The sequence below is a fragment of the Chiloscyllium plagiosum genome, chromosome 34, assembly GCF_004010195.1.
Source record: "Chiloscyllium plagiosum isolate BGI_BamShark_2017 chromosome 34, ASM401019v2, whole genome shotgun sequence".
Taxonomy (NCBI): Eukaryota; Metazoa; Chordata; class Chondrichthyes; order Orectolobiformes; family Hemiscylliidae; genus Chiloscyllium; species Chiloscyllium plagiosum.
In genome coordinates, this window is record NC_057743.1 from 41,767,692 (window position 1) to 41,781,590 (window position 13,899).

General features: G+C 43.1%; 1 protein-coding gene across 2 annotated transcripts in view; it reads left to right on the forward strand.

The window, feature by feature from the left end:
* rap1gapa (RAP1 GTPase activating protein a) overlaps nucleotides 1-13,899 on the forward strand; it is a 566,513-nt gene that overhangs the window by 79,784 nt on the left and 472,830 nt on the right. The window lies entirely within an intron of this gene.

Below are 13,899 nucleotides of genomic sequence, written 5' to 3' on the forward strand. Positions count from 1 at the left end.
CAAAATAACTGCATCAGGCAGCACCAAAACAAGCAAGACAGATTCTTATCTGTGTACAGTTCTGGAATCCACATTGTCAGAGGGATGTGATAGCACTGGAGAGGGTGCAGAGGAGAAATGCCAGGACACTGCCTGGACTGGAGAGTTTCAGTTACGAAGGGACATTGGACAGACTGGTATTGTCTTCCTTAGAGAAGGGGAGAATGGAGGGGGCGCTGGGAGGGAAACATGATTGAAAGATATAAAATTATGAAGGTGTAGACAGGTAGACACAGAGAATTGTTTTTCCCTTGATAGAGGAATCAATGACCAGGTACATGGATTTAAGGTAAAAGGCAGAACGTTTAGAGGGGATGTGAAGAAAAATATTTTCACCCAGAGTGTGGTAGGCATCTGGAGCTCACTACCTATCAGTGGTTGAGGCAGAAACCCTCAGAACATTGAGGAGGAAGTATTTTGATGTGTATTTGCAATGTCAAGGCAGAAAAGGCTGTGGGCCAATTGCTGGACAATGGAGTTACAATAGTTGGGCAATTGTTTTTGATCAGTTTGGATGTGATGGGCTGAAGGGTCTTTTTGTGTGCTGTAAATCTCTAAAACTTGTGGCTGAAAGGAAATTGACTAAGTTAGTGCTGGTAATTCTATAACAGGATGATGGCGTTCTTGTGCAACCCGGCGTTATAGAAAAATATCGCTTTAGAAACAGCGCTTAAAGTGTTGGCGATGTAATCACATTGCAGCGAACACACTTTTTAAAGTTTTGCACTTTAAGAAACAGTGTCCCCAGTTCATCAATCACAGTACAGTGATTTCACATTTAATGAAAAGCATGTTATAATGGAATGACCTGCATTGAGGATTAAGAGATATTTTGAACATGGGGAATGGGATGTTGTCAGGGACAGTGGTAACCTTTAAAGCATAATTGAAAACAGAACTTCAGGAACGTTGTTGTTTAAGATGTAAAGGAGGATTTATTTCTTTGTTCCTCCAGATCATCTCCTTGTTTTGGCGACAGATGTGTTTTCCATTGAGATGGGAAATTGATTGGATAGGCTGGAAGTGCTTTGGGAACTGTGAAGAAATTAAAATTTAAGTTTTCAAGAAAGATACCAGTTTGGGGAGGGGGGTAAAACCCTCTGTAATACCAGGAATTGTGGGGAGATATATTTAAGATGCATTTAAGAGGAACTATGTTTAAGAACTGCAATCTTTTTTTAAAATTTAAGTCACAGGGAGATGCTGTAATATCTAACTCTGTAGAACAATTATCAGGAAAAGGGAGGTTTGCTGTTTCGACACCCTCCCTCTCATTGTTGTAACTGATGGTCTCTGCCTGGTACACTGAACCTGCTATATCACAACATTCACTACTGCCTGGTCAGCTTCTATTTAATGCTCACAGTCTGTTGTTAGAATGGGAGATATGATCGAGATACAAATTGATGAGATACTGAAGTTAATGGAATCGATTATTGGGCACCTGTATATTCTGATAACTGGTTTTGCTCAAGAGGTGGTGAAGGATGAGTATTGAACAGCCAGGCCATTTCTTCCTTTTTTTCAGCAAAGCACTTTTACTTCAGAAACTAAAATGGATTAAAAATGGGCCTTGTGAACAATCCTACCACAATGTCCCAAAGCAGCTTAGAAAAACATGGAATGTACATGGCTGATGGATTGAAGCTATTTCCTGTTCAGCCAGTGAAATTCCATATGGATTGTCATATGGATTCAGACCCCAGTCAACATTTAGCTGCTTCATGAACACACTGAAGCTGTGGTTTCAGCTGTGAGCTTTCCTTTACAGTGATGGAAGGTGCAATGACTGGCTCACACCCCCACACAGATACGCCCCCACACAGACACCCCCCCACACAGACACATACACACACACACACAGACACAGACACACAATACACACACAGACACATACAGACAGACACACACACATACACACACAGACACAGACACAAACATACAGACAGACACACACGCACATACAGACACAGATAGACAAAGACACAGACACATACACAAACAGACACAGACACACTCATAGACACAGACAACACACACAGACACAAACACACATAGACAAGGCACACACACACATAGACACACTCATAGACACAAACAACACACAGAGACACAAAGAACACACACACAGACACAGAGGCACAACACAGACACACACACGCACAGACACACACAGACACACTCACAGGCACACACAATACACACACACAACACAGACACACGCACACACAGACACACATGCAGACAGACAGAGACACACACACACACACAAACCTGTTTCGACTTTACAAAAACATGATGCGCATTTTTTTCTTGTTTGCTGCATATCATAGAATTAGCTGATGGCATAACGCTACCTTCTGAAGGTTCAAAGTACAAAGCAGATTGATTACATTAAAGGGATTTAGACCAATTAAACAGATGGGTTGATAAACAACAGATGGATTTTAATCTGGATAAATACAAGGTAGTTCACCTCAGAACAATAAACAACATGGAAACCTCAATGGTTGTTCATTAGTGAGGGTTGAAAATGGGAAGGATTTGAGCATGACTGTGTTCAGCCAGCATAATGATTTCAGCAAATACAGAGAATCACTTCAGGAGAAAATCAGGAGCAATGTTCCCTCTAGGCTGCACGCACACACACAGCCACTCCAATATTCCACACACGGAGACTGGAGTGCAACCCAGCTCGCAGTATTCACTTCTGGTTCCAGAAGTTTCTGCCACACACAGATTGGAGAAAATAAAATTAGAGAGAACCCTAATCAGTCGGCCATTGGATTATACACAAGGGTGACTTACATTGATGCCTTAGAACCTTGGGTAGACTGTAAGACACAGGAGCAGAAGTAGGCCATTCAGCCCATCGGGTCTGCTCTACCAGTCAACGAGATTATGGCTGACCTGATAGCCCACAACTCCATTCCCCTGCCTTTTCTCTATCACCCTTAATTCCCTTACTGATTAAAAACCTGTTGGCCTCAGCCTTGAATATATTCAAAGACCCAGCCTCAACAACCCCCTGTGGTAAGGCATTCACAGGTTCACAATTCTCAGAGGGAAGACATTCTCCCTCCTTAATTGTCAAATCCTTCATTCTGAAATGACGCCCTCCCTCCCTCTCAGCATCTTCCCTGTCAAATCCACTAGGAATCTCACTGATTGCTACCTCTCATTCTTCTAAACTCCTCTTCTTTTTCTGATATTAAAAGAAACCCTTGCTGTTTATTTACATATTACTTGTAAGTTTATCCTAAGGGTTTATCTTCTCCCTTTTGTTAGCTCATTTCAGAATCATGTTGTCCAGGTTTTGTGACTGTGTCCTTGTGGAAAGAGATCGGAGAAAAATGAACAAGCTGATCCCACACTTAAGACACTAAAAACACTGTAAGGAACAATGAACGTTGGGATCCAATTACTAAATCTATGCAATGAGTATTATATGACATCACAGCACTAAAGTCTGGGATCAGTAATACTGGTAATCAGGGCAGGATCATTTTCAACCCATTTAACTGGACCCATGGATTTCCTGGGATTGGGGTGACCTTTCCTTTGAAAGCCATTGGCAGATTCATGTCACCCGCAATTAGGAAGTCAGAACGCTGGACAGTGAATTAATAGGCCCAGGTAGTCAGGTCCTTCCTACCAACAAGGAGCTAGCAGGTGTTGTGTGGGAAGGAATTACTTTCAAAAACATCTTGTGACTCAATTTTTAAGGCTGCCTGCTTCAGGATAGACATGCAAAAGAAGTCAGGAGATTCCGGTCCTGTAGTTCGAGTCTGTCAATCCTGTGATGATTGAACCAGCTCCCATCATTATGTCATAAAATGGCAGCAGCAGAGTAGCAGCATATAGAGTGGGCTCCTCAGTTCAGGAGTCCATTGCTTATCTACTCAGTTGCCTTGACTATTTTCTTTTCCTTGTTTTCCATTGTTAAGGTCTTTCAGTTAGTATGTATACTATACTATAGATAAGTTCAAATTCACTCATCTTCATTTTGAAGGCTTCAGCCGTGAGCTTCTCCTGAGTGGCTGTTGTTTCTGGTGGTCTTTCTCAACGTGTTGGTCTCAGCCTGTGGTGCGGTCTCTGTTGGAGCGGTTGTCCCAGTTTGTGATCTTGGTGGCCGTCCAGCTTGAATCTGGATCTTCGTTGAGTGTTTCTGGCTTGGTTTTTCTGATGTTTCACCATTTCGTTTTGTTCACCGTTGGTGGCCCAGTGATCCGATGGCCCAGGGGGGGTTTTTCTTGACTGGTGTTCTTGGCAGCGGTATTTCTTCGGAGGCTTTCAGTCCAGTGATGTGACATTGCAGTGTTTCAGTTCTTGTCCCGACATGTTGTTCTCATCGTGGATCTGCTTTCTTTGAGACCAGGAGCCTTTCAATGGACTTTGTTGAACTTTGTCTTATATTAACTTATTTTTTACTTAATTCTGTGACTTGTGTTTTTATCATAACTTCTGTCATTGCAGGTGCCATGGTAGGGCGACTTAGAACACTTTTCATTGTATTTTTACTGTTAAAATCCATGTGACAATAAATTCTAATTCTAATTTGTTCCAACCCACCCCGTCCACTCACATTCAGCGTGAGAATTGCTCCATTCCATGTTTTAGAGCTCCCTTATAAAACTGAGGAGCAATCAATGCACAAGCTGGAAACGTGTTTCGGAGGGTGATGACTTCCTGTGAATGAGTGCCTGTTATCGAATCAAATTGTCTGCTTATAGAATCTTTACAGATAACTTCTTCTTCTCTCCCGCTTATCTCACCTGCACACAATCCATTGACATGAACAGAATCTATTCCCTGCAGAATTTTAAAGGCATCTATCAGATTGAATCAAAATCAGTGCTTTTCCAAGATTAAAAATCTCAATTATTCTAAGCCCATGCTGATTATTAATGGTATTACCACGGTAATATGGATCACTCAGAAACATCTCCAGTTGGGAAACTGATGTAAAACAGCCTTATTAAAACTCAGCTCTGTGGTGGGCTCCTACTCGACTACACTTAACTTGTGTTCCTCGGTTCCATCCTCTGTTCCATCATTTTTATCCTCTCTAATTACAGATGTAATTGCTGTTAAACTGTGTCTGGTACCCACCCCAATTCAGTATTTCTGTTAAACTGAATTAAACAGCATCAGTTAAACTGTTAAACTGCAGATCACACTAAAGTCGGTGGAGTAATGGACAGTGTGGAAGAATGTTACAGGTTGTCGGGGACTTGGATAAACTGCGGAATTGAGAGGTGGTGAATAGAGTTCAATGCTGATAAATGTGAGGTGATTCACTTTGGTAAGAATAACAGGAAGGCAGAATACTGGGTCAATGGAAAGATTCTTGGTGTCCATGTGCATAGATCCCTGGAAGTTACCACCCAGGTTGATAGTGCTGTTAAGAAGGCATACGGTGTGTTAGGTTTCATTGGCAGAGGGATTGAATTCCGGAGCCGTGATGTCATGCTACAACTGTACAAAATGCTAGTGCGGCTTCACTTGGAATATGGTGTACAGTTCTGGTCACCCCATTACAGGAAGGATGTGGAAGCATTGGAAAAGGTGCAGAGGAGATTTATCAGGATGTTGTCTGCTCTGGAATGAAGGCCTTATGAGGAAATGCTGAGAGATTTGGGTCTGTTCTCATTGGAGAGAAGAAGACTAAGAGGCAATTTAGTAGAGGCATACAAGATGATCAGAGGATTAGATAAGGTGGACAGTGAGAGTCTTTTTCCTAAGATGATGATATCGGCTTGTACGAGGGGGCATAGCTACAAATTGCGGGGTGATAGATTTAAGACAGATGTCAGAGGCAGGTTCTTTATTCGGAGAGTGGTAAGGGGGTGGAATGCCTTACCTGCTAATGTAGTTAACTCAGTCGCATTAGGGGCATTTAAACAGATCTTAAGCATATGGATGATGATGGGATAATGTAGGGGGTTGGGGTCAGATTAGTTCACATGTCGGTGCAACAGCGAGGGCCAAAGGGCCTGTTCTGCGCTATATTGTTCTATGTTCTATGTAAAGGGGGAAAAGAATCAGCAGCTATCGTAACATGATGTAGGAAGATGTGAACTTGTCCACTTTTCAGGGAGAACAAATGTTGGTATTGCTGGCTAGGCCAGTGTTTATTGCCCAGAGGGCATTTAAGAATCAACGATATTGCCTTCCCTGAAGGACATTAATGCACCTGATGGGTTTTCTCAGTAATGTAAGGGGATCTAGGTATCCTAGCATATGTGTCCCTAAAAGTTAGTATGCAGGTGCAGAAAGTGATTAGGAAAGCAAATCAAGAGGTGGGGTTTAATGCAAGGGGAATGGAATATAAAAATATAAAAGGAGGTACGTATGCCAGGAGCAACATTAGGCGACCTAAAAATGAGCTTTCAACCTGGTGAAGCCACCAAACAGGACTACCCGTGTGCCAAACAGCATAAGCAGCAAGTGATAGACAGAGCTATGCAATCCCACAACCAACGGATCAGATCTAAGCTCTGTAGTTGTGCCACATCTGATCGTGAATGGTGGTGAACAGTTAAACAACTCACTGGAGAAGGAGGAGGCTCCACAAATATCCCCATCCTCAATGATGGAAGAGTACATCACTTCAGAGCAAAAGGTAAGGCCGAAACCTTCGCAGAAATCTTCAGCTAGAAGTGCTGAGTGGATGATCCATCTCCGCCTTTTCCAGTGGTCCCCAGCATCACAGATACCAGTCTTCACCCAATTTGATTCACTCCACATGAAATCAAGAAACGGTGAAGACACTGGATACTGTAAAGGCAACAGGCCCTGACAACATTCCAGCAATAGTACTGAAGACTTGTGCTCCAGAACTTTCCACTCCCCTAACCAAGCTGTTCCAGTACAGTTACAACACTGGCATCAACCCGACAATGTGGAAAATTGCCCAAATATGTCCTGTACATAAAAAGCAGGAACAATCCAACCCAGCCAATTACTGCCCCATCAGTCTACTCTCGATCTTCAGTTACGGGATGGTAGGTGATAATAACAGTGCTGTCAAGCAGCACCTGCTCAGTGACGCCCAGTTTGGGTTCTGCCAGGGCCACTCAGCTCCTGACCTCATTACAGCCTTGGGTCAAGCATGGACAAAAGAGCTGTATTCCAGAGGGGAGGGGAGAGTGACAGCCTTGACATCAAGGGTACATTTAACTAAGTGTGGCATCACAGTGCTCCAGCCAAACTGGGATCAATGGGTATCAGGGGACAAACTTTCTGGTGTTTGGAGTCATACCTGAAACGTAGGAAGATGGTTGTGATTGTTGGAGGTCAATCATCTCAGTTCCAGGATATCTCTGTAGGAGTTCCTCAGGGTAGTGTCCTGGGGCCAACCATCTTCAGCTGCTTCATCAATGACCTTCCCTCCATCACAAGGTCAGAAGTGAGGATGTTCACTGATGATTGCACAATGTTCAGTACCATCCACGGCTCCTCAGATACTGAAGCAATCCATGTCCAAATGCAATAACATCTGGACAAAATCCAGGCTTGGGCTGACAAGTGACATTCACACCACACAAATGCCAGGTTCTGACCATCACCAGTAAGAGACAATCTTATTACCACCCCTTGACATTCAACGGTATTACCATCATGGAATCCCCAGTATCAACATCCTGGGGGTTATCATTGACCAGAAACTCAACTGGACTTGCCACATAAGCACAATGTCTACAAGAACAGGTCAGATGTTAGGAATACTGCAGCGAGTAACTCCCCTCCTGACTCCCCAAAGCCTGTCCACCGTCTACAAGGCACAAGTCAGGAATATGCTGGAAAAGCCCCCATTTGCCTGGATGGGTGCAGCTCCAACAACACTCAAAAGGTTTGACACCATCCAGGACAAAGCAGCCCACTTGATTGGCACCACATCCACAAACATCTCCTCCCTCCATCACTGGCACTCAGTAGCATCAGTGTACTTTCTCCAATGTGCACTGTAGAAATTCACCAAAGATCCTCAAACAGCACTTTCCAAACCCATGACCACTTCCATCTAGAAGGACAAGGGCAGCAGATAATTGGGAAAACCACCACTTTTAAGTTCATCTCCAAGCCACTCACCATCTTGACTGGAAATATATTGCTGGGGCAAAATCCTGGAATTTCCTTCCTTGGGGATTGTGGGTCAACCCTCAACAGGTGGACTGCAGCGGTTTGAGAGGGAGCTCATCCCTACCTTCTCAAGGGGCAACTGGGGATGGGCAATAAAATGCTGGCCCAGCCAGCAACACCCACATTCCACAAAATGAATTTTAAAAAGTTTACTGCAAATGTAGAGTGCCTTGGTGAGGCTACATCTGGAGTATTGGGTGAGGGTTATAGGATAATGATGACTGACTAGACCCTGTTTTAACAGCTATCTAGCAACTCCTGTGTCCAGTTTTCCTTGCGTGAAGCCTGAAAATGATCAGACTTTTTGAATGTAGTTTCACAGTTTTTGTTTCATTTTGGGATTTTGACCCAATCTTTGATTTCTTGCTTGTTTCCCTCCTCTTCTGAGAGTCTGTGTCATTCTGAAATATGGTTTTTGAGATTCCCGTCCCTGTCAGATGTTCAACTGGCCATCCTGCATATGGAAACTGATGTAGTGAAGCTTGTCTTTCGGGCTTGAATAGCCAGTACTGAGACTTGTTCACTTTGCAGTGGGAGTGAATGATGTGGAAATTTTGGGTTGTCTCATACACAATTCTTAAGCCCACTGAAACTGAGAGTATTTGCATCTCTGTTGTTGTTATGCAACCTAACTTAACAGACATGATTTGGAGATGCCGGTGTTGGACTGGGGTGTACAAAGTTAAAAATCACACAACACCAGGTTATAGTCCAACAGGTTTAATTGGAAGCACACTAGCTTTCGGAGCATCGCTCCTTCATCAGGTGATGAAGGATGAAGGAGCGTCGCTCCGAAAGCTAGTGTGCTTCCAATTAAACCTGTTGGACTATAACCTGGTGTTGTGTGATTTTTAATTTAACAGAGTTTGCAGAACAGAGCCTGACCCTTAGACATAACATGGCAGAATGGACAGCACTTTCCAAATTGGACCTTTTGGGAACAATGCTGTGACTTTAGGCCATGGGTAGATTTATCAAGTGACTTTGGGTTGCATTAGCATTCTTCCTTGGAATCCAAAGGTTAAAGATCCAGCTCAGAGTCTTGAGCACATAACCAAGGCAGACAGTTCAGTGTCAGAGGGGGCACCTTTTTGATCAGTCATCAAACCAAAGCATTATCTATTTCAGTTGAAAAGAGAAAAATGTCAGGAAGCTCTTTAAAGATGAGCAAAAGAGTTTTCTCACTGTGCAAATTAATAGTTGTCTCTCAAACAATGGCACTTAAATGAGATTCTCTAGTCACTTGTTTCTTGACTCTCTGTGAGAGCTTTGTCCCTGATTTCAGAGGCTGACCTGGAGGGGTAGGATCAGCCTTTACCACAATGTCCATCCATTGCTCAATTAATCTTTTGATTCAATATTAGAGAATACTGATCATACTTTTTTTAAGTCCATTTTATTTTGACAATTTGCCATTTTTACCCCTTCACATTAAGGCTGGGCATTCCATAACATATTTCGATGGCTGCATCAATATTCACAGCCTCTGATAATTCTTGGATCCAAATATAGCTCCAAATAAGGTGTTTTATTCTTTAGTTTACAGAGTGGAGATTTACTAGCCTATTTTGACTCTGTAAATGCTCTCAATGTAACACAAATACCTTCTCGATATTAAAGCAGGGGATGTAACTGACAACAGAGTCATAGAGTCATAGAGCTGTACAGCACGGAAACAGACCCTTCAGTCCAACTTGCCCATGCCGACCAGATATCGCAACCCAATCTAGTCCCACCTGCCAGCACCCGGCCCATATCCCTCCAAACCCTTCCTATTCATATAACCATCCAGGTGCCTTTTAAATGTTGCAATTGTACCAGCCTCCGCCACTTCCTCTGGCAGCTCATTTCACACACTTTTTGCGTGAAAAAATTGCCTCTTACATGTCATTTATATCTTTCCCCTCCCACCCCAAGGAAAAGACCCTGTCTATTTATCCTATCCATGTCCCTCAGGATTTTATAAACGTCTATAAGATCGCCCCTCAGCCTCCGACACTCCAGGGAAAATAGCTCCAGCCTATTCAGCCTCTCCCTATAGCTCAAATCCTCCAACCCTGGCAACATCCTTGTAAATCTTTTCGGGATCCTTTCAAGGTTCACAACATCTTTCCGATAGGAAGGAGACCAGAATTGCATGCAACATTTCAAAAGTGGCCTAACCAATGTCCTGTAAAGCCGCAAAATGACCTCCCAACTCCTGTACTCAATACTCTGATCAATGAAAGAAAGCATACCAAACACTGCCTTCACTATCCTATCTACCTGCGACTCCACTTTCAAGGAGCTATGAACCTGCACTCCAAGATCTCTTTGTTCAGCAACACTCCCTAGGATCTGACCATGAAGTGCATAAGTCCTGCTAAGATTTGCTTTCCCAAAATGCAGCACCTCACGTTTATCTAAATTAAACTCCATCTGCCACTTCTCAGCCCGTTCACCCATTTGATCATGATCCTGTTTAATCCGAGGTAACCTCTTTGGCTGTCCACTACACCTCCAACTTTGTTGACATCTGCAAACTTACTAACTATACCTCTTAGGCACACATCCAAATCATATAAGTGACAAAAGGTAGTGAACCCAGCACTGATCCTTGTTGCACTCCACTGATCACAGGCCTCCAGTCTGAAAAACAACCCTCCACCACTACCCTCTGCCTTTCTGAAGTCCATGTAGATCACATCTACCGCTCTGCCCTCATCAATCCTCTATGTTACTTATTCAAAAAACTCAATCAAGTTTGTGAGACATAATTTCCCATGCACAAAGCCATGTTGACTATCCCGAATCAGTCCTTGCCTTTCCAAATACATGTACATCCTGTCTCTCAGGGTTCCCTCCAACAACTTGCCCACCACCGTAATCAGGCTCACCGGTCTATAGTTTCCTGGCTTGTCCTTACCACCTTTCTTAAACAGTGGCACCACATTTGCCAACCTCCAGTCTTCCAGCACCTCACCTGTGACTATCGATGATACAAATGTCTCAGCAAGGGGCTCAGCAATCACTTCTCTAGCTTCCCACAGAGTTCTCGGGTACACCTGATCAGGTCCTGGGGATTTATCCACTTTTATGCATTTCAAGACATCCAGCTGGGTGTGTCAGCCACTCAGGTACAACCAGGCAGATGTTAACACCTGTACTGCCAGTGGACAGTCTTTCTTGCAGCAAGGTCTCTTTAATTACCAGGCAGAGAGACTATTTAAACTAATTCCTGTGAAGTACAGCAAATAGAATTCAAGACCACACCTGAAGCGACTTCCTATGAAAAAAACAGGCTGATTTTTCCAGGGAAACGTAATGAGTGGGGGCCAGTTCCACACACATTTTCTGTTTATGACTTCAATGCAATCTTCTACATCAGTGTGTATCTGTGGAGAAATAAACCAATCAGCTCCATTCTATCTGAGATTTATATTGTCACTATTTGCAGTCATATTCCTGTGGTTCCAGAACATTCCAGCATTCACCAGCTTTCTAAAATGCCTTATTTATTTAGACAGAGCAGAGAAACAATCACAGGTATTCCTGATTTTATGTATTTAAAAGCTTTTTATTGCTTCTTTACTGTTTGGGCCACTGAATATCAGCCATTGACGGGGGATATTCTGTATCTGACACAAACACAGTATTTTAGTTACAATGTGCTCAGCAGGATTGAGGGCTGCACCAAGATTCAAACAGAAACACAGAGACTTGCATCCATTCCCAGTAGCAATGCTACTTTTAGAAATGTCTGAGGAAATCATTGCTGAAATGTCTCCTCTCTGGTTTCTTCATTTTAGTTTTGAAATCAAAGCCATCAACAATTACGGTCCGAGAATGTTAATGGAACAGAAGCTTTAAGTCACTGTTCCATTTCCTAGGGACTGACAGTAATCTGAATTTGTGTAATTCACCTACAAGGCTCAAGTCAGGAGTGTGATGGAATTCTCCCCACTTGCCTGGATGGGGCCAGTTCCAACAACACTCAAAAAACTACACACAATCCAGGACAAAGCAGCTCACTTGATTGGCACTGCACCCACTCCCTCCACCACTGGTGCTCAGTAGCAGCAGTGTGTACCATCTACAAGATGCACTGCAGAAATTCACCAAAGATCCTCAGACAGCACCTTCCAAACCCACGACCACTTCCATCTAGAAGGACAAGGGCAGCTGATACATGGGGACGTCACCCCCCTGTAAGTTCCCCTCCAAACCACTCAACATCTCAACTCGGAAATATATCACCGGTCCATCAGTGTCACAAGGTCCTGGAATTTCCTGCCTAAGAGCATTGTGGGTCAACTTACAGCATATGGACTGCAGCGGTTCAAGAAAGAATCTCACTCCCACCTTCTCAAGGGCAACTAGGGACAGGCAGTAAATTCTGGGCCCACAACCTGTTAATGAATAAAACAAATGGATTCCATGGATATTTAGTGAAATGTTACAGATTTACAGGGATGTGAAATCTTCAAACTTCAGCCTCTGAGCTTTAAATTGGTTAAAAAGCCAATCTTTAATAAGAGTTTTCTACAAATGAAAAATACTTTGAAAATAATTGTCCCATACTCAAAGTGACAGTGAAAGTAAAGAGATTGAACACAAAGGGAAACAAGTTATTTAGAACAGATGAAAGAAATGAGAAGGAAGCAACATTGCGAGTTTTACTAGTTCCCACTGCTGGTGACTGGTTACCAGTGCGTACTGTCAAATACTAGCACTGGTTATTACTATTTCTTTCCAAAGCAAGGCCACATTCCCTGATCATACACTCTGTGCCAAGGTTGGTGAATCAGTCAAACCGTGTTGGACATCTAACCCTGACCAGCACTGTCCACAACTGCCGGAGCACTACATCAGTGTGATTAGCCCCAGAATTAAACTTCTTTGCTCTCTGTCAGTCTGTCTGTCTGCCTCTCTCTCTCTCTTTCTCTCTCCCCCTTTGTCTCTCTCCCTCTAAGAGAGAGAGTAGAAATAGCAGATAAGGAGGAAGACAAATGGAGTTTGAACATTTATTATTAAAGGGCTGTAGTATAACATTAGGGAAATGTTGCTGCAACTGTACAAGGCATCAGTGAGACGGTACCTGGAGTAAGGTGTATAATTGAAGAGGGATGTAGTTGTATTGGAGCAGTTCAGAGGAGGTTCACTAGATTGATTCCAGAGATGAGGGGTTTGGTTTCTGACGAGAGATTGAGCAGTTTAGACCTTTCTCTCTGGAGTTTGGAAGAATGACAGGAGATGTAATTGAGGTATATTAGATCCTAGAGATGATTGACAAAGCAGACATTGAGAGGATGTTCTGTTGTGGGGCAATCTAGAGCAGGAGGCAATAGTTTTAGAAATTATTTCTCTCAAACAGTCATGAATCTGTGGAATTCACTCCCCCAGAGTGTGGTGGATTCTGGGACATTGAGTAAATTTAAGGGGGAGGTGGACAGATTTTAAATTAGTAACCGGTTGAAGGGTTATGGAGAGTGGGCAGGAAAGGAGGGTTGAGACCAAGATGAGATCAGCCATGATGGTATCAAATAGAACAGGCTTGAGGGGCTGAATGGCCGCCTCCTGCCCCTAGCTCTGATGTCCTGTATTCGAAAACAACTTTGGAAAATGAGAGAAACTTGGTGTGTGTGTGAGGAAATAGCAAACATGGGTTATATTTTCATTCAAAATTGTTTGAAAGCTGCTTAACAGTTTAAGTTTGATATGACAATAATGGTGCTA